The sequence below is a fragment of the Felis catus genome, chromosome D2, assembly GCF_018350175.1.
Source record: "Felis catus isolate Fca126 chromosome D2, F.catus_Fca126_mat1.0, whole genome shotgun sequence".
NCBI lineage: Eukaryota > Metazoa > Chordata > Mammalia > Carnivora > Felidae > Felis > Felis catus.
In genome coordinates this window covers 2,175,729-2,202,175 of record NC_058378.1, presented here as the reverse complement: position 1 = coordinate 2,202,175, position 26,447 = coordinate 2,175,729, and the positions used below count along the sequence as shown (strand labels likewise).

At 43.2% G+C, this 26,447-nt stretch overlaps 1 pseudogene; it reads right to left on the bottom strand.

Annotated features, from left to right (window-relative positions):
• Positions 1 to 23,363: 23,363 nt before the first annotated feature.
• On the bottom strand, positions 23,364 to 23,822 carry LOC101088111 (annotated as a pseudogene).
• Between the last annotated feature and the right edge of the window lie 2,625 nt (positions 23,823 to 26,447).

Below are 26,447 nucleotides of genomic sequence, written 5' to 3'. Positions count from 1 at the left end.
TCATTACGACATCTAAATGGAGCACTTGGGTGTTTGTCTGACGTACACAAATCTACTACGCAGAAAGAAGGGAAATTATTCCTAAGAACTTCATGCAAGTTACCAGAAGAGAAGATATTCATGAATAATAAAATGCACATTTGTAGAATCAAGGAATGCTAGTGGTGGAGGAAATATTTTAGGTCATTTAAATGTCTTTGCATTTTTTGAATTTGCAACTGAAAGTCGGAAATTGTAAAAGGCTAATGCAAGATTAGACAGATAATAGAAGACGCGGCTGAGCATGAGTACAAACATCTTAATTCAGATTTTTAAAAAGTTTCTATCATGCCAAAGTGATTCCTGGAAATTAGAATTAAATACAGGATGTCCAAAAGAATGCATTCCCCAAAACAAGAATTTGAGGGTAATATTGCATGTAACTCTATATTGTTTAATCAGTTGTGTATGATATTATTAGAAGAAAATCAGATATTCTAAAAAAGGTTCTCATCATCCCCTGGGATACTGAACCTCTGTGCTAACCTAAAACTTTCAAACCACGGAGTTTGACTTAAGGCGAATGACATACACAAAGGACTTTGTTGCGTTTCTGAAAACCTATCCAACCAGCCAAACATAAGTATGTGTCTCAGCTTCTAGTACGGTATACAAAATGGCAGATTTGTGCCAATGGCAAAATACTAAAATCAAAGTCAGAAATCTTGGTGTCTCATCCGAGCTCTGCCAGTCCATGTCTCTATAACCTACAGTAATTCACCTTAACTCTTTGAGCATCGCTTTTAATAAATCTGCATGGTTCCCGTATGATTTCATGGAATTCAAGTATTCACACTTCAGACTTTAAAACCACCACCTAAGTTGCATTTTTAAACAAGCTATGGGTCAATGCCCTCATGCTATCGCATCACAGTAGTTTCTCTCTGGAGGGAACGCCGAGATTCTCCCACACTGACTACGTTCCCCAGAATTTTCCTGGCTCCCCCACACAGGTCTTGTTTAAGCCGTGACAAGTTCTGCCTCATGTGGCCCAGTTGCCTTCCCCTCCCCCTCTAACCTGAGCTGCGGGTGAAGACAATTCAGGGCTCCATGGTCTACATCCTCTGAAGGGAGTCGGTGGCCTCCAGCCTTTCTCTGGCCGCCACCGTACCACCCAGGGTTCCTGTGAACCTTCTCACCAGATTTTGTGGGCACCACAGAGGCAGCACCAACAAAAAGCAGAACTGGGATATACACTATTTCTATGCTTTGGAATATGTGCCCCATCTTATAATATGCGAGCCAACAGTTCAACCTCCAAACAGGTATGCTCTCTACCAAACAAGTCCATCCCACCCGTTTGCCCACAGGATTTGGCGGAAAGCACACTGTAGCGCACGGCGTGCACAGAGGATGATCATTTGTGATAACTCTGACAAGGATCTCTTGTTCTCCTTCTGCTCTCCTGAACGTGCAGGTGGTCTCCAAACTACCTGTCGAAGAGTCTGCAAAACTTCTTATTCTTAGTCCCTAAAATTATATTCTTCTTCCCGATCCTCTAGAAAGTCCTACTCAAGTAGCTCCAAGCTGAATGGAAAAGACACGCGTTACTCAAAAGACAAATGTTAACGCAGGTTTCAATCATTTAATGTATTTCCTGCCCGTTACTGATATAAGCGGTAAGTAACCAAGTCATGCTACGTATTTGTATTTCAATAGGAAAATAGAACAGAAAGAAAAAAGAAAAGTAATTTTAAAACTTTTTTTACCACTGAAGTTTTATTTTAATTTGAAATGCCGAAGGTGTATTATTTAACAGTCAAGAAGTGTATAGTAAACTTATCTCTGGGTAGATATTACCTAAAACAGGGATGTATGATTTCCTAAACTCATCTTGGAAAAGAGACCAGCAGACAGAAGGAGCCCATCTTTGCAGGGATCGTAATGAATTCAAACACACTCATTAATTTTATAGCAGTTCATTCGGTTTCACGGAGAAACATAAAAAGGTCTATCTTACGGGAAAGAACACCCAGGAGCTACCTGGATGCTTGAGGAGAAGGAATTTGTCCCAGTGTTTGAAATGCATGGGTGATAAAGCAAGGCGTGGAGATATTTTTGTTAGACAGTTCGGTTCTCATACATCTTCTGTAGCAGAAATGACCTACAGTAAAGTAACTCACAATACCCTCTCTTCTGAAGGTGATTTCCACATAAAATTTGAACACAACTTTAAATAGCCATTAGTAGGATATGAATTTGAATGACCTTTAAAGGAATAATATTTTCTGCTGATGTTAAAAGTTTGCTAATAGCTATTTTGCTAAAAGTGGTTTGGTCACTGTTCCTGTATGATCAACCCCAAACCATCACGTTTACATGAGCCAAAGTGCTTAATTTGTTTGTAATAATCATCCCTAGGGAATTCTATAGCTTTTTGTCAAGTTTGACTTAATAAGCAGCACTATATGAGTCATACCAAGAGACTGTGACAACCAAGGCTTTCTTGGTAGGATGACATAATGTCCAATTAATAACATCTGATTAAAATACACAAGATGTCTTATACAAATAAAAGCAGAGTATGCCTTTTATTTTTTTTTTTACATTTATTTATTTTTGAGAGACAGAGAAAGAGCACAAGTAGGGGAGGGGCAGAGACAGAAAGAGACACAGAACCCGAAGCAGGCTCCAGGCTCTGAGCTGTCGGCACAGAGCCCGATGTGGAGCTCGAACCCACAAACCATGAGATCGTGACCTGAGCTGAAGTCAAACATTCAACCGAGTGAGCCACCCAGGTGCCCCTTTTTTAAAAAAAATTTTTTTTTTTACAGGGCATGCCTTTTAAAACAACATGAAATAATTTCCCTTTTATGGGAAGCCTTCACGTTAAAGTGGAGCATAATATAATTTGAACTGTTCGACAAAGTCATTAGCTAATTGGTCAATTATTTGGAAAATTATTCAAAGATCAGATATCTATAAATATCTTATATTACGATTAACTCAGGCTATAATGCAACATAAAACAAAACTTAAAAATAAAAGACATAAATGTGAACATTCAAATAATTAAAACAGTAAAAAAGCTCTTTAGGCAAATCATGAAAAAGAAAAAGTAATGGAAATACTGATAGATCAGACACAAAACTCTAAACAATAAATGCATTCAAATATACCATCAAAAGTTAAAGGTGTAAAATTGTGAAAAAGAACAATAAGCAATAACCAATCATTAGGAAAACGTCAAAACTACATGAAATCATTTCAAAAATAGAGGTATATAAATTAAAAATTGTCATGTATTTGTTTTTTAATCTTTTAGCGTTTATTTTTGAGAGAGTGAGAGAGATGGAGGGCGAGTGGAGGCGGGGTAGAGAGAGACAGAGACACAGAATTCAAAACAGGCTCCAGGCTCTGAGCTCAAACCCAGGAACCAGTGAGATCATGACCTGAGCTGAAGTCGGATGCTTAACCCACTGACCACCCCCCAGGGGCCCCCTAATTATCATATATTTAAAGTCAATCTCTCCACTAAAAAGACAATGTAAAACAGCAAAAAAAATCTGGAAAATATGTTCCTGAGTGAAAGTGCAAACTGCTTCCTTTCTTCGTATATCCTTTAAGCCAATAATTTTCTACCCCTGGAAATACAGAAGAAGAACATATCTGAGGATATGCACAGAGACATGTGAGATTGTTCTAGAAGCAATCTTTATAGTGCTCCAAAATGAACGCGCCGTGAAGGGGATTAGTGAGGACGAAGGTGGGTGGTGACAGATGTAACACGGAGCCACCATGCCACAAGGGAGGGCTTCCCTCCCTGCAGCAAAGGTGTCCTACTCTTTCTGAATCTCCCATCCTTTCAAAAGAAGAAAATTCCAAAAGTCCTCAACGTGCAAGCATTGACAGTAAAGTCAACTTTTAAAAAGCTGTGAACGGTAACAATAAACCACATCACCGGGTCTAACTCAGCCTGATTCCGGGTTGTGACCCTGGATGACGGAACCACATAATGTTGGTAAAACCACCGTGTGACAGGAAACTGTTGCCATAAAAATGTTCAGAGTAAACGTACAAATGACAAAAGCAGTCTATTCTATTTAAAGGAAAAATGAGGCTGACAAGGAACCCCAGGCCACTGGAAATTAGCAAGGACATCCTTCGGTGGTAGAACTGATGACGTCTTTTCCCTTCTGTAGCTTTCGAGATTTCATTATCGGGATGTACTATTCTGCAATTCGGGAGCGGGCGGAGAGAAAGGGGCATTCTGAGGGATACAGACGTTTTCACTGAGGACCGAGGGTGTCCCAGTGAAACCCCACCTCGGCATCAGCCGGTGAGCGGCAAGAAAGTGGTTGCTGGAGCCTGGGAAGGCGACCCAGGAGCCCCGGCAGTAAGATGATGACTGAGGACACAGCGGACTAAGGCAGCACAGGATGTAGAGCCCCACCTGGTAAAGGTCTCTTGCCAGAAAGCACAGGTGAGAATACAGAACAGCGGTACCATACGACAGCTGATGCCCGCACTGGGGAGGGGTGACAAGGAACAGATGACCTTAGGAATGAGCCCCAGTCTGCAAGCAGCAGTGAGATGAAATACGTCCCACAGAGATCACTGTCTGAGATGCACTCTCATTCTCTTCCCCCCCAAACAGGGGTGTTTCTTATCTTTATGTATTTGTCCCCGTGTCCTATCATACACTGAATGTGACGGAGAGCGGACAGACTTTAGCTGCAAGTTCTAGATCGAGAGGAGACCCCTGTGCAGAGACTCAGACTAAGAAGACTCGCGTTACTAATACTTCTCCAGTCAAAAGGTGTAATCACTCCAATTGCTGGAAGCAATGAAAGACTCTAATGTAACAGGCAATGTGTTCACGAGAGCCCAATAACGGGCCCAGACTTTTGCTGTTGAGAAATACAAAAAAAGCAAACTGCTATTCAGTAGATCAAGGAGTGTCAGCAGAATCACATCATCACACGCCTCGCCGGCACAATCAGAGGGTTCCAGGCAGGCAACCCCCTGCATTTACGATCCCTTTCCAACAATGACCGCGCAAACGTTCACAGAAATCGTACTGATCCCATATTGTTTTAGAGTGAAATTGTCCAAGAACTTCTCCGGTGCTCTCTTTAAATTCTTATCCTCCTAGTTATCTGATAATGACCATTTAAATTGGGAAAGCACCAACTGCATTACTCCCTGTAGTTCGGAGTGAAGTGAGCAGGACACTTTGGCCACAGATCTAAGGCCGAAGACTTCACCTGAGACACAACTCTCTCTCTCTCTGAGTAATCAGCTTTTAGAACTGAACACAATTTTAAGACGTTGTTTTCCTTCTAAACTTTTAAGTTAATTCTATTCTAACTTTTAATCGATGCTACTGAGTAGTAAAAAAAAGCCTGAAGGCCACGGTTTTGTTCTGAAAAACAAATGAAGAAAGAAAGGCGGGTAACCCTAATGAAATCAGGATAGAATGTAGAGTCTGAACAAAAAAAAAATACAATTATTTCTAATAACTGTGCTTTCATTTCAGATCATTTTCAACAAGTATAATAATACAGAATAAATACAATTCCAGGAGAAAGCCATGTTGCTTTTTTTAATTGAATTGGTTTTTATTTATTTATTTTTAATTGTAGGTGCTGAAAGAGATGTTGAAAGCCCACAAACCTGCTGTTAACCTGTTTTGTTTTGTCGTGTCATTTAAAACCGAATTAGTCATTCACTATGAAAATTCTCTTAGGTAAAACTTTTTCAGGGACCTTTCACAAGAATTAGGTCAGGTGTTATTCGTAGCTTTTTGTCTGGGAATCTATTCTCCTAGAGCTGGAAAATGTAATTTTCCTAAGAGTGTCCAAATAGCAAAAACAAGTGAACAACTGTGACTGTACTTTCACTTAAGTATATAAAAATACATGTTTTCCCTTTTGGGATCATGACAATCACTTTTATTCTAGAAGACAGTATCTGTATACACACAAACTATATATATATATATATATATATATATATATATATATATATATATATACACACATATACTGATACATATCTGATATACTTTTCTACTGTTTCCTCCCAGACACTAGTTGTACATGTTTGCCTTTCAGCAGCCCGAGCTGTGTGTCAAGCATGGCCATAAACGTGTTTCTTGAATCATCTCATTAAAGCCTTGCAATACTCATGAGGTCCTAGCACTGAGGAAACTGGCATAAAAGCTTTAAGAAAAAATGTCCAGTTTCAAGAGCAACTAAACATCAGAGCCCAGGAGCCCAACCAACCTTCTACCATTAACCACTGTTGTTTGTACTGACCGAGAAAAGGTCCAGGGGAGATGATCCCCCCGGGACCCCTGGTGTGCTGAACGGTGTTCGCCCTCCAGTAGCCCCAGCTGGATGAACCCACATAAAAAGAACATGATTAACGTGATGACTGCAAAATCGGGAAAAAGACCTTGGAGTGCACTTCGTAAAACAGGAGCTCAACAGAGTTTGGAATGAAGGTAAAAATTAAATACGGGAAAACAATAAAGGATCGTAAACATACTCTGTTAACACGATGCAGGTAAAACTTTCTTTTCGGAAAAAGCTGTTTCTACCTTACAAACAAGGCGCCCACATATGGTGATATTGAACCCAACATCCCATGTTCCTTAAATGCTGAAAATAAGAATTTCCTTCATAAAGCACATGAAGGAAAAAAAAAAGTAGTCATACAATGTTAACTTCGAAAAACACAAAACACAGACTTGTAAGGAAGGGCAGCATTTTCTCGTTTGTTAACATAAGAAGTGTAAAAATGTATCCAAATAGAACATTTTCAAAGGAAAACTGCTGCTGCCAATGAGCAGTCACAATCTGCTAGATGTGAACTTAACAAAGTCCACTAGAAGCAGTAAAACTGTGGCTGGCCGTATGTGGGAAACTGTCAAGAGCCCTCAGAGCGCAGGATTCAAGAACATAGAACCTGGGGTCTTGATTCAAATTCTCTCTCTTCTTGGGTGTCTTTGGTCAAAGGTCTTCACTTTCCTGAGCATGCATTTTCTCATTGATAAATTGGGAAAACAATAAGATTATGAAGTCAGAAGCCTTAAAGGAGTTAGTAAATGTAAAGTTCTTGAAATAACAACAGGCACAAAATAAACTGCTACATAATTCATTGTTATTTTTGCTAATCTGTATTATTTATTTTTTTTAATCTAAGCATAGTTATCTTATGAAGATAAAGATATTACATATTTTTTTTAATTTCTAAAAGGCTTTTTTGACTACTCATCATGCAGAAAAATATAGCTTTCTAGAAGAATAGTATTTAATGTAAAAGTTATACATAATATTTATTTTACAAATACTGGAATGCCGTAATTTTTAATCAGGTTAAAGCTCATAAGTCCTCATTGGCCAACTTTTTATTAATTTGTTAAATGTCTGCCTAGCGCAATTATTCTTTCATCGGATGTATTCCTAAGCATATAGTCATTTTTTCCCCACTAGAAAGATGAGTCAAAGTGTTACTGCTCTCCTCCCCTCCACCATTTTTGCTAATTAATATGCTCCTTCCTAAGAATATGTTCACAATTAATGCAGACTCACTGCGTTTTTACCAAATTTAATCTGCTATTTTTGGAAACAGAATGTTTACAAGTGAATTTGTAATTCCTTCACACATGCCAAATATCATCAGGATGTCGTGGCCAGATGGGTTCCAAATGCCAACAGAAAACCAATTTCTCGAGCTAAGTACACACGATATGTTTTAGATTGTGAGTAACTGGGAAGTTTGGTGACTGTGGGCATTCTTTAGAAATTGTGTGTGTGTGTGTGTGTGTGTGTGTGTGTGTGTGTGTGTGTGGTACATATCTGCACAGGGTATTATTTTTATACCTCCAGATACTAAAATATAGAATCAAATTATATTCCCTCACATTGTCACACAGTGATCAAGAAGAATATAATTACTTGTGTCCTAAAAGTTTACCATAATATTCTTAAGGAGCCAGCATAATATTTCTTAGACAAAACAGTGTAACACCTGAAAAAAATGGAGTATTACATCTCAGGTTTATTGTAAAGTCACAGCTAATGTATAAGTTAGTCGTAGTATGATAATAAGTTATTTTTTCAATTGTATTAATTTTTCAGGATTCAGCATCTATAGCACTTTAAACTGTATAAAATATAGTGCAAATAATGATATCAACTCAACTTTATAACACTTTCACATCTAAAAGACCCTTTTAGGGTCGCCTGGGTGGCTCAGTTGATTGAGAGGCCGACTCTTGGTTTCAGCTCAGGTCACGATCTCAAGGTTTCATGAGTTCAAGCCCCACGTCAGGCTCTGAGATGACAGCACAGAACCTGCTTGGGATTCTCTCCCTCCTCTCTCTCTCTCTCTCTCTCTCTCTCTCTCTCTGCCCTTCCCCACTTGTCCTGTCTGTTTCAAAATAAATAAACTTAAAAAATATTTTAAAGACCTTTTTAATAATTTTAAATTTTGTTTAACATTTACAAACCCATGTGAAGGAACACAAACTGTTATGCAGATCTTAATGTAATACATACTGCATTACCTAAAAATTGTTCTGAATAATATATACTTTGTTAATGTTACAAAATTATTTTTAAAATAGTAATACCATTTCAAGCAGTAAAGGACTGTTTTAAAATACAGTAATTAGATTGCATTGTTCCATCAAGGGATTAAATCACAATACTGGTGAACACAAATAATCTTTACTCTTCTAAATATATTGAAAACTATCAGAAGGCACAGTACAAATAATTGAATAGATTTGGCCTCTGTGCATCAGCTGAGAGGGAAAATACGAACCAGGACCTTATGGACTTTTAACTTATACCTATCTAATTGTTAATTATCCTTTTAAAAATACTCTTAAAAAGGAATCTTGAATCAAACCATTAGATTAATTAATAATCGATTATATAATTTCTCAGAAAAGTCTGTCCTTGGTAGTGGAGAAAGGACTTCAACGTGAAAAGGGAAAAATATGGCAATTGGAATGAAAAGTTCAATAGAAAAATTTTAATATGTATATATTCTGATATATACTATATATGTATTTCTTTTTTATAGCTTTTATTTTTTTATTTATTTATTTTATAGCTTTTATTTATTTTATTTATTTATTTTATTTATAGCATTTATTTATTTTTGAGAGAGAGAGAGAGATCGAGCATGAGCGGGGGTGGGGCAGAGAGAGAGGGAGACACAGAATCTGAAGCAGGCTCCAGGCTCTGAGCTATCAGCACAGAGCCCGATGCAGGGCTTGAACCCATGAGCCGTGAGGTCGTGACCTGAGCCTAAGTCGAGTGCTTAACCGGCTGAGCCACCCAGGTGCCCCTATCCATGTATTTCTGAAACACATTACATATATAGGATTTGTTTATTGGTATCTGAAACATGTAAGAAGAAAAACAATACAAGAAAATAACTCTGAGAGCTTTTTTTTACATGATTCTTAGTTAATTATCTTAAGTCAAAACTGACAGGTTTAGTTCCTTTCTCTTCCTACTCATGGAAAAAATTCAGCACTGAAAAGAAGTGGGGATTTAAGGACTAATTCACAAATAAAAACAGTAGGAAAGTTAGAAAACATCTAAGGTCACATAAATCATTTCTAATGTTTTATTCATCTTTAAAACAGAAGCCAGTTTTTCTGTTTCACCCTAGGATGCAGTCCAGAAAAACCTCACTGTTCTTACATAAGTTGTAAGACATTTTAAAGAGTGTTACTGACCACAGCCATTTTGCTCTATACAGAAACAAGGAAATGTAATTCTTAGAAGACAATATGTTATGGTTTTAAGAATTAAAGAAAGAAATAAAGAATTTCTTTTCACCAGGAATCAAACGTTTAGTTGTCATCCTCTGAAACAATTTCTCACATGTCTTGCAAAAGAAGAAATGCATGACATAGGCAAACGTCCTCCCTCTCCTTCCAAAGACCGTATGACTGGGCCCCGGGCCCCGGGCGCTGTGACCTCTCTTGCGCCTTGGACTTGTTTTTTCTTCCACAGCTGTGTCTTCAGTTGTGGCCCCTCTCACACACCTGGCCGATGGCAAACCAAGAAAGACAGGCACTGGTGTGCAGTCTACCTTTCTAACGTGCCCCTGGTCCCGGGATTCAATCTCCTGTTCCCTGGAGTTATGAGTATAACATTCTATTCCCCTGTCCAGATCTCAGTCATGTACTAAGTACTCAGTCATGCACTCAGTCACATGCTCAGTCTTCCATGGGCCCTGGCACTCCAGAAGTGAGATCACCGATACCCGCAGACCCCAACCAGGTGGCAGAGCTGGCCTCCTATACCCACGAATGCGGTTGGCGAAGCTGTTAACTGGTGGGATTTTTTGTCTAAAGACCTGAAAACTCCCCCTACAAACATGTGTTAGGATTTGGCTTCTTCTAGTGGTCCTCTATTAAAATGCAAGTGACTTGTTAAGGAGTCCATTACATCACTGACTGTGAATGGATTTTTTTCACATTAGCAGAGATGAATTTAAGGTAAACAGAGGTGGTATATGTGGAAGACAAGCCATTCTCATTTTAGGAATGTAAAACAGAGATGAGAATATATAGAACATCGTAGTTGATGAAAAAATATATAGTATCTGTGAAATCACTTCAAGAGATAATATCTTCCATTATAGATAGATATGAAGTCATTTATATAAGAATACAGAGGACAGTGGGAAAATATAGGAGTCATGGCTTCTAGGTTTTCTTGGAAACAGACTGGGAAATCTTTTTCTAAAAGGCTGTCCTTGGCGACAACGGGCACTAAGACCTAATAAATTGCATATTACTAGGAAAACAGTGTCAGAAAATTTATCGCTAGAGAAAAGTCCAATGTTTCCATTGGTACCTAAAGACGGTTCCAGGGTAGAATTAGGTAAAATATTATTCATCACAATAGCGCCACCATGTGGGCAATTCTCTCTCTCACCCCTTGGGGAGAGGGGCTATGTAATAGAAAAAGAAGCTTCCAGAACTTCTAAGTCAAATCCTACATTTTTTTTTTTAACGTAGAAATCAACTGTCTTTGCTCTCAGTGATGCCATTATTTTACAAAAATCTTAAACACGTGGCTGGAATCCTGGAGCATGTGGAACTGCATTTCTACCAACCTCTACCAATCATAACATCTGTGATTTGGGGCTCATATGAAGCAACACATACCTCTCTTATGTTAAGGTTGTCTTGCTAAGATTAAACTAATTTTGTGATCTCCTTCCCAGGTTTCCCACTTCTTACGGTGTCATCAACCGAATATCTAAAAAAGGCTGTTGGAGTTTCAACAAAAAACAAAAATAAAACTCAACTCAAAAATTAACATGTAATTCATATTAATCTGTGCCATAAATCACTTGAGAGGACATATTTTATTAAACATGCAAGCCGTATTTTTAAAAACTTTCAACAGGCACATAATTTAAAGTAGTAGACAACCAACATACGTACACAATTGAATGAAAGTGATTTTTTAAGGAAAATAAGCAAATACAATATCCTCTTCCTTTATCAATATGGGATGCTGTGCTTTTACGGTGCAGACTGTTCGTAGAGAGAGCGCTAAATGCTCATTAATGGGAAAACATGTTCTGCACGGGCAACATTGTATAGAAAACACAATAAAACACAGGAATGGGAACCTTGCTACCAAAACACCAATGAACACCACACACATTGAAGACCATGCCAAAGAATGACCAGCTTGCTTTGTTTGGGAAGAGTGGGAAAAATGAAGAATTTCATGGAAATGCCACTTGCAAAAAAGATCTGAAAGAAATGGCCCATCTTTTCATGGGTTCAGTAGTTCACCAAACCTTTCCTTTGCTGTTCCATCACCTTCGTGAGGTTTTATTAATGGAAATGGAGAGAGGAGACAAAACTGACTGTAGGGATTTTTAAGTTTACTTTCTCTTTTTCTAATTTCATGTAAGCTACCTGAATTACTTTGCCCTATTAGCAAAAATATATCTGTAAATATATGAAATAAAAAGATTAACATTTTAACACGTGTCCTCCCTCCACCTCCAGTGACCAAGAGATAAAGTTTACTGAGCCAAACGATCAGCACACTGAGTTTTTTAAAACCATAAAATCTCAATAATCCTGAAGCATTTCTATCACCTCAGTGGTTTGAATCTCCAAGGGCCACCATCCATAATTTCAAATCTACAAATGACACAAGTTTGGTCTTTGAGAATAGCCATCTCATCACAGGACAGACGTTGACAATAATGGCATTGATCATGGAAAATAAGGAAACTTCAAGAAGATGACAAATACTAGGAAAAATTTTCAGCTTACCAGGCAGGTATGATACCCTCCCTAAAAGCAAGTTCATGAACACTAAGCCTGTATATTTCACAAACTAATTCTTGAACTAGGAGAACTGGAATCACCCATGGTGTTAAACATGCAATTAACTGGATCCTCTTGAACAACTTTCTCATGTGTTTGGGGTCATAAATCTCCATTTTCATGCATTTAGGCACTAAAATTAGAGAAAAACTGTTTTAGACCCTGAGAGTGAAGAGTTTATTTGGAAGCCAGTAACCACAGTGGAGAGCTGTTTACGTTCTTGGGATTCCCAATTCTCTTTAAAGCATTTATCAAGTATCAAGCAAGGAGTCTGACCTTTGACATAAACCTGCTCGTGCAGATCTACAATAAGGCTGATTTGCTGATAATCCATCCTCTAATCACACACACACACACACACACCACTCAGATTTAGCTTTATTCCTTCCCCTCTGCACTGCCCCATTCTACTCAAGTACAGCCCCTGTCCCCAGCTCAGTATTACCATCTCCCCACTGCCACCGTATTCTCCCCTACACACCTGGCTCAGCACAGAGGCTTGCTGAGTAATGAGTAACCAACACCTGCACAACATTTACTGCTGGGCATGAACATTCCGATTCAGCGCAACCCCAACTCAGCACCACCCTGTGAGAAAGAACACAGGAGTGACAGCCTAGTGCACGGAGGAGGGTTAGGTTCCCATCAGAAGCTACAAGTGTACAGGAGCAGGAGAAGAAGGCCCTACCGGGAACAGCTTATAGCAGGGATAACTTGTAGGTGGGAGATGGCGGTGTGGACTGAGGCTGAACCCTGGACCCTGGACCCTGTAGATGGGAGATGGCAGTGTGGACTGAGGCTGGACCGCGGACCTCGTAGATGGGAGATGGCGGTGTGGACTGAGGCTGGACCCTGGACCCTGTAGATGGGAGATGGCGGTGTGGACTGAGGCTGGACCCTGGACCCTGTAGATGGGAGATGGCGGTGTGGACTGAGGCTGGACCCTGGACCCTGTAGATGGGAGATGGCGGTGTGGACTGAGGCTGGACCCTGGACCCTGTAGATGGGAGATGGCGGTGTGGACTGAGGCTGGACCCTGGACCCTGTAGATGGGAGATGGCGGTGTGGACTGAGGCTGGACCCTGGACCCTGTAGATGGGAGATGGCGGTGTGGACTGAGGCTGGACCCTGGACCCTGTAGATGGGAGATGGCGGTGTGGACTGAGGCTGGACCCTGGACCCTGTAGATGGGAGATGGCGGTGTGGACTGAGGCTGGACCCTGGACCCTGTAGATGGGAGATGGCGGTGTGGACTGAGGCTGGACCCTGGACCCTGTAGATGGGAGATGGCGGTGTGGTCTGAGGCTAGACCCTGGACCTTGCCTCTTTCTGATTTACAGTGCATCCTGGAATATACAGCATCCATGTGTGAGGAAGTAAATATACCCATCCCACACCATTCTGTTCCCACAAACGAGATCAGAAAGGAAAGGCAACAACAGTCTTTCTACAGATGAGTATTGCAAGCTGGGAATACTGTTTCATTTATTTCACCGATTACAGTACGTCGACATGAAATCCCAGGCACTGATTTTCAATAAACCACCGTCTTAAAGTTAACTTACCTCTCTGGTTTCATCTGTGCATCCGAATTCTTGATGCACAAATTTTAATACTGACTTTTAAATTTCCCCACGGTCCAAAAATATTGTTTGCCAAAACATCAAGGGCTCTTTGTATCGTCTCGTGCAATCTCTATCATTAGTTAACATGCAACTGTAGGGATCGATTACACACACTATACACAAAATCGCACCACGCTGAATTGCACCCAAGATACTACTTCAGCCTTACCCCAAAATTACCTCTTTTAAGTAAAACAGATCAGGTATTTAAATAAGAACTTCAGGCAAGGTTGGAAACAGCGTAATATTTCATCATTCCTGCAGATTGTAAAAGTGTTCTATTCTCTCTACACTCACAGGGCTTTGTTACATGGACAGCATAGGGAAAGGGATGAAGGAAGGAAGGAAGGAAGGGAGGGAGGAAGGAAGGAAGGAAAAGGAAAGGAAACTACAATGTCCTTGACATCTTGCACTTTGAAAGCAGGAGAGCCCCCTTCCCAGTTTTTACATAATAACGCCAGCCTAGTCTCCATGCACTACATCTGGACATTAAGAAAACTTGCATGGGGAAAACTTTTGGGGGGAGGGGGGTATGAAGGTGATTTCTGAGCTGGATTGCAGTTGTCTATAACACTGACATTCATTTCCCATAATTCTTGCCCACAGGAAACACATCCTTTAAGAAGCTGAATAAAATCAAGTTGGACCTTCTCAAGATCTGCAAGCTACCAACTTCCCAGGGAGGCTCCCATACCCCCAGCATCAAAAGGAGGCAGCGAGGCATTCAAGCGAGGAGCCCTGGAAGGCACTGCACCTTGAGGGTGCCGTGACTCTGGTGGCTCCTGAGCCCCAATCCGAACCGGGGAGGGCGCGGTGGGAAAGGAGGGAGAGGGGGAAGCCTAGGCTGCATGAAGCCCGACACCCTCTGGAAACCCGGCTGAGCGCTGGAACCCGGATCCCACCCCCTCGCCTACCTCCGGGCTCCCGGGGCATCCGCCGGCTCCCTCGCCTCTGCTCCCTCCGCAGCAGCGGGCACCGGATCCCGAGCCGCCGGGAACTCGGGTCCCGCAGAGCTCCCGTGCCAAGCGCTTCTCTCAATGAGTTTCCGCGGGAGAGGAGCGGATTAAATCCAGCGTTCAGGCAGCAGCGTCCCGGAAGGTTCCGGCTCCTCCGGAGCGCGCCCGGCCAGCTCTGTGGCCCAGCCGAGGGTTCCCGAGCGCCGGCAGCAGCTCCGTGTCGCCGGCTCCGCCGCCGCCACACTGGGCGCCCCGCTCTTGGCTCACCGCGAGACGAGGAGGCCTGGCCGCGACCGCGCGGGGGCGGCGGAGGGTCTGGACCCACAGATTTTGTCGGGTACGGAACCGAAAACTTTGATGTTGGAACCGCACACGCAGGACTGCGAGGAAACCAAAACAAGTTGCAGGTGCCGGGCGGGGAGGACGTCTTCAGCAGCCCTGAGAAAACACCCCCGCCCTCTCCAAAATCTGGGCGAGGGCGCTCCCGGCTCCCAGAGCGATCCCCGCGCGCACCCAGTGAGCGGCGGTCTCGCAGTCCACCGGAAAAGCTCCGGGCTGGGGGAGCGCCGCCGCTTCCCTCCCCGAGCGCGAATCCCAAAGGCGCCTCCCGCTGGAGAGGCTGCCGCGCGCCGGGCGCAAACAGCACGGAAAGCAGCGCAGATCCCGGCGGCGTGCGCGGGGCCGGGCCACAGACGCGACTGCCTCCAGGCAAAGTAACTGCTACAAAGTGCGTCCCCTCCGGCGCGCGGACGGACACAGGGAAGGGCCGGGAAGGACGTCAGCACCCGGCGAGCTCCGAGGAGAGTGGTGCTGCGCGCGGGGGGCGGCCGTCTCCGGGGCGGGGAGCGCGCCGGCGGCGCTGCGGGGCGTCCGGCCCCCGCGCCCCGCGTCAGAGCCCGCGCTCCGCCGGCCGGATCGAGCCGAGCCGGGGCTGCGCCGGGAGCTCCTGGCCGCTCTGCGCGCGCGCGCCCAGCGCTGGGTCACCGAGGCGCTCCGAACCCGGGCTTCAGCGAAACCACGCTCCTCTCTCGCTCCGGTCTGAGTCATCCTCCCGATTCATTTCGCAAAGTTCGTCGAAATCCACCGAGACGCCTGTTAGGTGAACGGGATTAGATTTCCAATCTCGAAACTGCAACCGAGACCATCTCAAATCTCCCCTTAACCCTACGTGCCGACTCCCTGATCCAGAGTCCGACCGGGTAGAACTGTTTCGTGCGTCCCAACTCTCCTCACTCTTTCCGAGGTGATTTCTGGGCTTACACACCCACTAGGAGCCTCTGCACAAGGAGGCAGATGTAGAGCGATGCGCTACTCCAAATGGCAGTTTCTAAGGTTTGGGTAACTATTTCCAGGTTGGTGGTCAAGAATTACATGCAAACTCAGACATATCACGGGCGGGGGCGGGTGGGGGGAAAGGAGTCTATAGCCTCATCCCGTGTTAAATACCTGATTCTGTCCCCAACTTAGTTTTACGTTTTTTGCCAGAACAATGATACATCAAGCATATTTTTCAGAGTATACGGGAAGATTAAGCGGAGGTGGACAGAAATTCCGAACACGAGAAGCGGGTCTCGGCGGCCCCTTCCTAGACTGCCCTTCAGGAAGAGGAGAAATGAGCCGCTGCGCACACGGGCTGCCGGGCTCCGTCCCGGGCACCTGGGCACCTGCAGGGTGCCGCGCACCGAAGAAGGGGGGACAGCAACAGGGGCCCCGAGCCCAGAGAACCGTGGGCCGGAAGGGCCAGGAAGGCCCGCGCCCTCCGCCGCTCGTGCACTGCCAGCCTCACCGGGGCGGCTTCCCCTGAAAGCCGTGTGTGGAAGACGCACACCCCACCGGAGAGCAGCTCCATGGTCGCTCCATCTCGCGCGCCGGCCCGGCGGCCCTCCCTCTAGCGGCCGCGCCCGGGAAACACGCGGGACGCGGGGGCGCGGGTGTGCGTGCTGCGCGCGCGCGCGCGTGCGTGCGTGTGCGTGCGTGCTGCGCGCCCGCGCGCCCGCGTGCGTGCGGTGGGGCCGGTCCGCGGGGGCGCTGGGAGACCCCAGCGGCTCCCCGACGCCGCCTCCTACCCGCCGGGAGCGCCCGGCGGGACACCTGCGGGGCCGCCGCGCGAGCCTCTTCCCCCGCGTCCGGCTGCGCCCCGAGCGCCCCGAGAGTCCGAGCGGACCGCGCGGAAAGACCTCTCCACAGAGGGATGGAAACTTTGGCAACTAGCAACAGTGGCTGTGTGTGTATTCTTTGTAGTGAATGAACCCGGAAAGATCGGGAAAGATCATAGACACGTCGGAAGGGGGGAGGACAGCCTAGTGGGAAAAGGCTTTAGGAAAGCGTCGGTAACCGAGCGCCACTCATGTTTTGTAAATAAACAGGCTTGCGGTGAAAATTCCCAAGAAGTCAGCGGCACAGTCATTTGTTTTGTTGACACCTGCATCCTGCATTCCCCTTTGGTTTCGTGTCTTCCAAACTTAGCGCTCCCCCCAAATGCTTTGGGGACCGGGGGAGGGCTTCATCCCCGAACGGGGAAGGCCGACGGTCCCATGGACCCGTCCATGATTTGGGTGGCTTTCCGAGCGGCCAGAGACTAGAGAAATCACCACTTGTAGCCAGAACAGGCTATCGGAGCCAGAGTCTCCCGGTCGCATCCCTGCTGCACAGTCGGAACGAGGGGAGGACAGGGACCCAGCGGGGGATGCCGACGCGCCCAGGCCTCTGGCGGGGCCCGGGCAGCCGGGGAAGGCGCTGGGACCCCGCTTCCTGCGCGGAGGCTCGGGGTGCCCGGTGGGCTCTGACAAGGGAGGCGAGACCCGGGTCCTTTGGGAACCCGATCGTCGCAAGCCCCACGGCCGGACCCGGCGCCGCCCTCTGCGAGGCGGGCGGAGAAGGGCGCCCTTGGCGGAGCGGAACCCCGTGCCCGACCCGCACGTCCGGCCTCCGGAGACCAAACGCTGGCCACGCAGAGCCCGGCGTCCGCCGCTGCGAGCGAGGGGAGCCCAGCGCCCAAGGCCTCTGCGCGTCCGGTGCCCGCGGCGGCCTCCACGCGGTCTGCGGGGCAGAGACGAGCGAGGCCGGAGGCTGGGGCACAGGGGCTGTGGCCTGGGCGAGCGGGGTCCTCCCACGAGGGGCGCATCCCGGGGCCCCGAGGAAGCGGGTTCCTTCCAGGGGGGCGCATCCCGCGGCTCCGGGTGAGCAGAGATCCTCCCTGGTTCGGGGGGGGGGGGGGTGCGCCTGCCGCGGCACCGGGGAAGCCGAGTCCTCCCAGGGGGCGCCTAGTGAGCGCAGCGGGCGGACGCCACCGGCAGCGGAAGGCGAGCGGGGTTGGCCCTTGGGGGCATGTGTCCAGCGTGCGCAGCTGGAGGGCTGCCACTCCCGGGCGGAAGGCGCCTCCCGCGGCGCCGGGCGAGGGGAGAACTGCGGCCGGGGCGTCCCGCCCACCGCGCGGGAGGTCCTAAGGTCCCCAGCGGCCGGCGCGGAGGAAGAGCGCCAGGTGACCGCAGGAGGCTCGCAATTCCCTTCGGGGAAGACAGACTCCGTATCCCAATGAGCTTCCTGGCTCCTTCTCCTTCATTTGAATCTGACCCGGATTCACCTGCGCCCCCACTCTGGATAACGGGGAGACCTTAGAGAGGGTGGCACAGAAGGGCCGGCACTGATTTGTCAACGCAATTTCCAAAATCTCAAGGAAACGGACTTCCTGTTGCATATGCCCCCAAAGATCTCCGTTCTCCGAATGTGCCTATCTTCAGAACAACACTTCACTAACAGAAGCATGCGCTCACTGCCTTCCCCCCCCTGCTTCCCCAAGTCAAAAGAAGCATCTGTACAACTGGAGAGAGTAACAATTGTTTTTGCTTCTATAAGATTATTAATACATTTTATTTACTTTATCTCCTAAAAGAGTGAAAACATCTTGGTGTGATACATAGAAGAGTTACATACTAATAGTACTTAATTAGATTAAATTGGCCTGATAGTAAACGATATTGAATTTCCATGTATTACAACCTTTTGTTAAAATTTTAAAAAAATTTTAACTTAAAAATTTCCTTACATCTAGGAAAATCTGACTTATAACATTAAAATAGAAATGCTATTTAAAAATCATTCATTTAAAAATACATTTTGTATTAATATTCTTACAGATTATATAACTTAGTGATCCAGATCAAAATGCTAAAAATAAATCTCAAAAAGATTATCGGAAAAATGGCAAGGAATTTAGATGAAAATATTTGGGGAAATATTATGTAACTGAATATTTGCTTTGATTACTTATAGATATTTTTACTTAATACTTTGTATAATTATCGTTTTTTTAATTTTTAATTATGGCATAGAACACATTGCATAAAAGTTATCATCTTAACCATTTCTAAGTGTATTGTTAATTAGCACTAAATTTATGTACATTATCGTGCAGCAGCTCTCCAGAACTCTTTCATCTTGCAAAACCATGTCTATACCCATTAAACAGCTTGCCCTCCCCAGTCTCTATCTCTTTGCACCAACACAAAAGGAAAGCCATTTAAGGATGTAGCAAGAAGGTAATCGTCTGCAAGTCAGCTGGCCCCCTGATCTTGGGTTTCTGAGCCTCCAGATTTGTGTGAAAGATTTCTGTTAAGCCACCCAGTCTGTGGCATTTTGTTATGGCAGGTTGAGCAGACCAATAAATATGCTAATTCTATTTTTAATTTTTTTAGCAACCTTCACACTGTTTTCCATAGTGGTTGCACAATTTTACATTCCCACCAACAGTGCACGAGTGTTCCTTTCTCCACATCCTTGCCAATACTTACTATTTTCTATTTTACTGATACTAGCCTTTCTATTGGGTCTGAGGTGACATCTCATTGTGGTTTTGATTTCTGTTTCCCTGATGATTAAGGATATTGAGCATCTTTTCATAAATCTATTGGCCATTTGTATATGATCGTTGGATATATGTTCAAGTCGTTTGCCCATTTTTAAATTGGGTTACTTCTTTTTTGTTGATAGTGAGTTGAAGGAGTTCTCTATATTTTCTAGATTCACCCCTTAGCAGATATGTGGTTTGCAAAACTTTTCTTCCATTCTATAGGTTTCCTTTTAATTCTGTTGTGTCTTTTGAGTATAGTAATTTTTAAGTTTGACATGTGTGTGTCTTTGTATTAAACTGTATCTTGTCTGAATGATAGCTGTCATATCTTGGGAAATTAACATGTAACTTTGAAACCTCCTTAATGTATGATTTTTGCTGATAATTCAGGAGATCCTCTCTACTCCATATTAATCTGAAAAATACCCTCTTGATTAACTTTATCTGTATTTCAAAACATTTGGTTGTGGCTTATTTTACTTATTATTGATTGTAATGATCTCATACTTGGTAAAATTTTTTGAAGGTTTAATGAACTTCACATATTAGGGCAAAGTGATGTGTTGTATAATGAGACATCCTAACTTTTTTAAAGTTACCATAAATTATTCTGCATATAAAGTGAAATATTTGTATTCATTTTTACTGTAATGAAAATTTCAAGCAATCCAAACTTTTTTTTAAAAAAAGGAATGGGAAATTTGATAAAAAATAAAAATAATAATTACTATTTATGTGTGTTGAATTATATTATACCTCCAATAGAGCAACCTTTTACATTCATATTTGTGCTGCATTCATATATAAGGTTCATATTTTAACACTTCCAAATCCAAGTAGAACTAAGATATTCTTGACGGGACAATCTTGTGCTCTCTCTAAAGTAATTCTTTTAATCACTAACTTTATATTTTGTTTCAAAACTAGATAATCTGAATATATAAATGATTATATAAGACTTGAGGGCTCTAATTAATGGGTAAGCATATTTTCATATACTTTTATGTCTTTTATAATTCAATTGTGTCACATATATGTATATAATTCTAGGAGGAGGAAAAAGTGGAAGAATACATTTATCCATTCATATTAAATATGGAACAATTTGCTCTTTTCTTTTTTTAATTTTTTTAACATATATTTATTTTTGAGAGACAGAGAGAGACAGAGTACAAGTGGGGGAGGGGCAGAGAGAGAAAGAGACACAGAATCCAAAGCGGGCACCAGGCTCTGAACTGTCAGCACAGAGCCTGATGCGGGGCTCGAACTCACAAACTGTGAGATCGTGACCTGAGCCAAAGTCAGACACTTAACCGACTGAGCCACCCAGGTACCCCAATTTACTATTTTCTAATTAAGAGTTCCAGCTGAGTTTTGATTGAAGTATTAAACTGTACTTATAGGTTTATATTTTTAAAATCAGTTTGGATTACATTTGTTTGAGACTTTGCATTGCAAATTTAAAAGAAAAAGAAAGAAAGAAAGAAAAAAGAGCTTTGCCTGCATGTTAATCTATGTGTTTAGTCTCCGAACTAATGTCATGTTTTTCAGGGACATCTTTAGACCGAACAGCACAGTCTGACTCTTCTGGTAAGAAGTGAAATGGGAAAATAGACCTGTGAGCAACCACAGGTTGCTGTAGGAAATTTAAAAAATCTTCCACAGGAATTTACTTACATGTTATCTTTCCTTTTTCCCTGCTTAGAGATGTAAGCTATTTTCTGTTTGGGTAGCCATCATGGATTTACTATCTCCAGAGAAGCCCAGACTATTCTTAGAGAAACCAAAATGTTATGCAAACTGATGTAGATGCCATTACCAGAGCTAAATATAATCAAGAGGAATCATTCTTGCAAATCATATTGACAGCAATAGCCATCTTAAAGATGATTAAAAGGATATTGAATCAAACACGAGATGTAGAGACTGTTTTCAGTATGTATAATGTGCAGACAGAACGTTACAAGAAAGTTACCTTCTGGCATACACTGCATATTTAGGAGAGCTGGTTCAGTAGCGATGAGCTCCATCAAATTAAAAGGAAAATAATTGATTTATCAACAAATGCCTCACAACAAAATCTGCTATACCCTCTTCATAGCTATTGTATAAAATTATGTTTAACTCAATTAAAAAGTTCTTACTCCATATGCAGCCATTTTCTTATCTGTTGTTGTCATAATGCCCCAACATTAAAGGTGTCCTATGGTTATTTTTACATATAGAATAGCTGGACTGGGTGAAATTAAAAAAAATAAATTACTATTGCAGTCTAGCTTGTACCCAGGACTGATAAAAATCACTTAGCGAGAACCCCTGGGAAAATCAAACTTAGGATTTTCTCAGATGCTTGAGAAGCAAACTATCTTTGATTCGACTTAAAAATTCCTAAAATTAACCAAAAAAAAAAAAAAAAAAGGTGGTGGCCAGGGGGCTGGCTGGGTGGCTCAGTCAGTTAAGCATCTGACTTTTGATCTCAGCTCAGGTTGTGATGTCACGGTTGGTGGGTTGGGGCCCCGTGTCGGGCTCTGCGTTGATGGTGCAGAGCCTGCTTGGGATTCTCTCTCTCCTTCTCTCTCTGCCCCTCCCCCCACTTGTGCGCCCTCTCTCAAAATAAATAAATAAATAATAAATAAATAAATAATAAATAATAAATAAATAAATAAATAAAATAAAAATATTAGCAAAAAAAATTCCTATGGGGTTGGAGCTAAGTTACCAAGGCCATTAGGAAAAAAAAATGGACTTTAAAAATGGAAGGTACAATATTATTCTATGTAAACATATCTTACAGAAACTGATTTGCAAATACACAATAAATGGTAAATTTGGTCAATAACTCTAATGTACGTTTTAAAGTGAAAGAACTATCATTTCCTTTCCCTTTTCCTTTTGCTTAAAAATACTGTCTTTTAGAATTCACTGAGAGCAAGTGATTACACAGTAGACGCAATATATGTATTCACAGGTAAATTCAGAAAAAAAACATATTTCTTGGTTGCTTAAAATTTGTGTTTCCTATAAATCTCCTCTCTCACAATAATTTTTAAAAAAGCGGACTGACAAGCCAAATATGTTTTTGAATGTTTGAGCGGGCCTGTATGAATTTTTTCTCCTCTGCCATCTTCAATGACTGTCACAGGAAACAGATGCAAATAGCATCTGTTTCCGTGACAGATGCCACCGTGGCGTTGGCATCCTTGAAATGTCCACAGGGTCTGTCCGGACAGTGATTAGCATTCCATGGGCCCATCCACGCTGTTGAGCTCTGCGGTAATAGAAATATTGCTAAATACCCCAGTGTTTTTATCATTATCCATTTTATCTATGGGACTAAACTGCAAAAAACATGCTCATCACATACCCCTCAAAATTACATTCAGGCATTCCCCAGATACCTTTACCCTATTTGTAGCTAATTAGAAAATTACAAAAATTTAAGAGAGATAGCTAAAAACGTGTATATCCTTAAGGATATTTTTCTTTTCTTTTCTCTTCTCTTCTTTGCTTTGCTTTTCTCTTGTTTTTTTTTTTTTTTTCTCTTCTATTCCCTTCCCTTCTCTTTTCCTTTTTTTTTTTTTTTTTTTTTTTTTTTTTTTTTTTTTTTTGGTATTTTTAATGATCAAAACAAGAGTCTAAAACCGCAGCTTCTGGAACCATCTGTCCTTGATGGTCTCGCATCTGTCCTTGAACTTGACCTTGGCCTCTCCTCAGGCCGTGTGTTTAAGAACAGAGTCTCTGTTCTGTCCAACGGGATATACACAGAGCACCTTGTGAGCATGAAGTGACTGTAGTTATAAACTGTCACAAAAGACTTGATCTTTGACCTCTTGGCCATTTTCTTCTGGCCCAGGGCAGCTGTCACCTTGCAGGGAGAGTGGTTAATTCCAGCCACCAGAGCATGGCTGTAGGGACGGTCTGAGGTGCCATTATCAATGTTCCTCACGATGTTTTTTGCAGCCGGAGTGGCATCTGGCCAGGACCAGGACCGCCTTCTTAGGCTTCCTGAACTTGCCCATCTCAACTGCAGAAAGTTAGGGATGTTTTTCTTGTATCTTCATCCTCTAGCTGTGTTTATTATCAATAACAGTGTGACTAATATTCATTGACTATCTTGTATGTTAAGTTCTACACTAAACACTTCACTTATATTACCCCATTACTTTCTGACAACAAATAAGCAAAGCTAGGGTGGTTATCCCCACATTAAAAGTAAGGAAACTGACGCTTTAAAAGGTATAATCCTGGGGACAAATTCTAAGAGCTGGAGCCAGGATGCTGATCCTAGTCTGACGTCAGGATGTGACTGCAGCGGGTACAATAATCACCCCGCAAAGATGCCTACATCCTAAGATCTGGAACCTACGTATATGGGAGATGGCATGGCAACGGGAATTGTCAGTGGAATTAAGGTTGGCAATCAGCTGACCTTAAAATAGGGAGATCATCCCGGACTACCAGAGTGATCCTGAAAAGGTATATTCAGAACAGAAGTCAGAGTGACACTCTGTGGGAAGAACCCAACCTTCCCCTGTGGGCTGTGAAGGTGGGGGATGAGGGCATACACCAGGGAGAGGTGTGGCCTCTAGAAGATGGAAAAGGCAAGGCAGCAGCGTCTCCCTGAGATCCTCCAGAAATTAATGCACCCCGCCAAACTTCATTTCAGCCCAATGAGACCCATGTCACTGTTCCGGTCTACAGGATGTAAGAATTTTTTTAAAAATGTGTTAAGCCACTAAGTTTGTGGTAATTTGCCACAGCGGCAACAGGAAAGCACTATACGGACCCAGGTGTTTCTTCATCAGAACCCTCACTGTGAACATCCACACGTTTCTGTCAGTGACCATCTCCCTGGTGAGAAGAGGGTTATCTGTAAAGACCAAATAAGTTCTTGAGAGATAAAGGAAAAGGATGGAGGGGAGCTTTGACACTGAATCCACTTCTCCTAAGCTAATGAATGTGCATGCATTTTACAGAGGATACAAGTCATTTCTACACGTCCTTTGTGGTCACCTCACACACAAAAAATCTCTTTATATAAAATCAAATGGGTTATTCAGTCATTGATCTAGTCAATTAGTTATAAAACTGTCTTGTTCTAAAAACAATGCATATTTAAGCACAAAACCCAGCAAGGAAAACAAACTTTCAAAGTCAGGGAGAGATCAAGGGGAACTAAGAATTCAAAATTAAGGAGTCCGTGGTGAAGTTAGTATGTAAAGTGCATAAATCATTAAAAAGAAAAACAATCACAAATCTTAAAAGGGGAAGAACTCCTTAGGTTTCTCGTAAGAATTGCACCTTATATATAGGGACAATAAAAGATTAAAAATAAACAAATAAATTAAACTCCAGTCAGGACACAGAAAATCTCAAGAGACCACTGCACCACACCAACAAAGGGGGAAAGCTAGACAGCCTGCAAATTCATAATTTTGGGGGCCCCATCAGAAGTGTGACGATGCAATGGATGTGAAAAAAACTAAATTTCAGAAAAGGATGGGCACTTCTTTTTATTTATGTATTTATGTATTTATTTATTTTTTTTCAATGTATGAAATTTATTGTCAAATTGGTTTCCATACAACACCCAGTGCTCATCCCAAAAGGTGCCCTCCTCAATAGCCATCACCCACCCTCCGCTCCCTCCCCCCCCCATCAACCTTCAGTTTGTTCTCAGTTTTTAAGAGTCTCTTATGCTTTGGCTCTCTCTCCCACTCTAACTCTTTTTTTTTTTCCCTTCCCCTCCCCCATGGGATTCTGTCAAGATTCTCAGGATCCACATAAGAGTGAAAACATATGGTATCTGTCTTTCTCTGTATGGCTTATTTCACTTAGTATCACACTCTCCAGTTAAGGATGGGCACTTCTTGAGAGAAGCGAGTTCCACATGGGATGGCACAAGATTAGGAAAGGCAAATACACGATGGGGGCTGGGTGAGAAGAAATGCCTTCCGTTGTAGCAAGGCTTTAATGTGACGTGAGTGAGCCTGGAGGATGAAAATCCAGAGAAGCCAAACATCTGATCTGAATGCACTTACTAATTCCTTCTCAAAAGCCACTTATCCGTGCACAAAAGTGATGTGATGAAGGCTGGGGAAGAGCAAAAGGCCTGAGAAAGATAGCCGCACAAGATGGAGGGTCGTCTTTGTCCTTTTGAGCCGCTATGACAAATGCCACACACTGAGTGGCTTATAAATGACAGAAATGCATTCCTCACAGTTGTAGAGGCCAGAAGTAGAAGATCAATGTGCTGGCGTGGATGAAGGAGGTCACAGACTTTCCATTATACCTCAGATGGAGGAAGGAGATGGGATCTCACTGGGGTCTCTTTTACGGTGACAGTAGCCTCATCAGTGAGGGCTCAGCCCTCAGGACCTCATCTCATACCAAAGTCCCCACCTCTGAATGTAATCACTTTGGGCAATGGATTTTTAATATAAGAATTTTGGAGGGATACAAGCATTCAGACCACAGCAAGGGTATTGAGGTTCTCAGTATAATGGTATCCTAAAGGTTGGGTTTAGGATGGGACAGGGAGAGAATTATCAACTAAGAGCTCAAGGCTCTCATTGAACCAATGGTGGCATACTGACTAGGGACCTTCACCAGCTATAGAAACAGGACACAAAGGTCTGGGACCG